This window comes from Lissotriton helveticus, chromosome 2_1 (genome assembly GCF_964261635.1).
Source record: "Lissotriton helveticus chromosome 2_1, aLisHel1.1, whole genome shotgun sequence".
NCBI classification, from domain to species: Eukaryota; Metazoa; Chordata; class Amphibia; order Caudata; family Salamandridae; genus Lissotriton; species Lissotriton helveticus.
Genome location: NC_136059.1, coordinates 931,717,134 through 931,718,423, shown reverse-complemented (window position 1 = coordinate 931,718,423; position 1,290 = coordinate 931,717,134). Strand labels below are relative to the sequence as shown.

Genomic DNA, 1,290 nt, shown 5'->3' with positions numbered 1-1,290 from the left:
GACCTCCAAAATAAATTCGGCACATGACCTCCAAAATCCTTAACCGCATGCGTGCGGGCGGAATTCCGCCCGTACGCTGGGTTTTTAAAAATCGCACTTTACGTGACGAGCTGGGCTCGTCATGAGCGTGCGAGGAGGCTACGCCATGACGAGCCCAGCTCGTCATGAGCGTCGAAGGGGTTAAAACATCCCTGGAAGTAGGCAAGTAGCCACAAGAAGAGGGCAAACCCTTTCTTTGCCATGAAGGAGGAGAGAAGAGAGACTTTTCATGTCCAACACGCAACACCTCTCTGAGAAAGGCGGGGGCCGTCAACGGCCCCCCGCAGGTATGGCGGGGCACCTGCCCCCCTCTCCTTGTCTGCAATACATGGTGGGGTGCGCCTCGCCGCATCATCATGACGCGGTGAGCGCGCCTCACCATCGATTGGTACTGTGCTCCCAGTTGACCCGGAAGCCATAGGATCGCTTCCGGGTCAAAGGGAGAGCCGGGGTCAGGCCAGTTAGAACTGGTCTGACTAGTAGGGGTTTAAAAGGCCGGGGAACGCGGGAGGCGTTCTCTTGTTCCTGTGCTCCTCAGGCCTGCCCTTGCTCCCAGCCTTCTAGGAGACTGTTATCTTTTTCTTGTTTTGTTTTTCAGGTGGTGCGATGCCGAGACAGGAATCGAGGAGGAGTGTGGTTTTTCTTCATTTTCCTGCAGGTTGTTCACGGGGTCGGACGAGGGTGCCGAGGATTGAGCCTCCGAGGGAATTCGTGTCTCACGTCTGACGGCTTTGGGGGCGGAGTTTACATCGTTCCAGTAGGCGGCGAGAGTTCATGTCTCATCAGCGTCTCGCCGGGAGAAGAGCTGCGCCTCTGGGTCCGCCGGTAACGCGTAAGGAGTGTGAGGTACGGTAGGGCCGATTCCACTGCGGCACCGCTGCGCGGCTCCACGTAGTGGACTGGACTGGCGACAACGAGTAAGTTGCCGTTTTTTAGTTGTTATAAGGGCGGGCGCATTTGAATCGCTTCTCGGCTTTTTGGCTAAGATCAAGTGTAGTATCTGCTCTTATCAGTTTAATATCTGAAGCAAGCAGAGTGAGCGATAGCGCTAGCAAGAGGTGTAGCACGGCAGCCAGAGAGGTTTCCTCCATAGCACGAGGCTCACGGTTCGATCCCGGCGCTAGCGCATGCTCAGCATTACAAGGGTGCGATCGATAGCAGTACCCAGCCAGTAAACGTAGTTTTGTGAATTTTTGTCGTGCAATTGACGCGCAGCCCCTGTGGCTTGATGCATAAGGCACTGGCCTCCTA

General features: G+C 55.7%; 1 pseudogene; it reads left to right on the top strand.

Moving 5' to 3' along the window:
- The first annotated feature begins 1,000 nt into the window (after positions 1-1,000).
- Positions 1,001-1,090, top strand: LOC144820525 (U2 spliceosomal RNA; annotated as a pseudogene).
- The last annotated feature ends 200 nt before the right edge of the window (positions 1,091-1,290 follow it).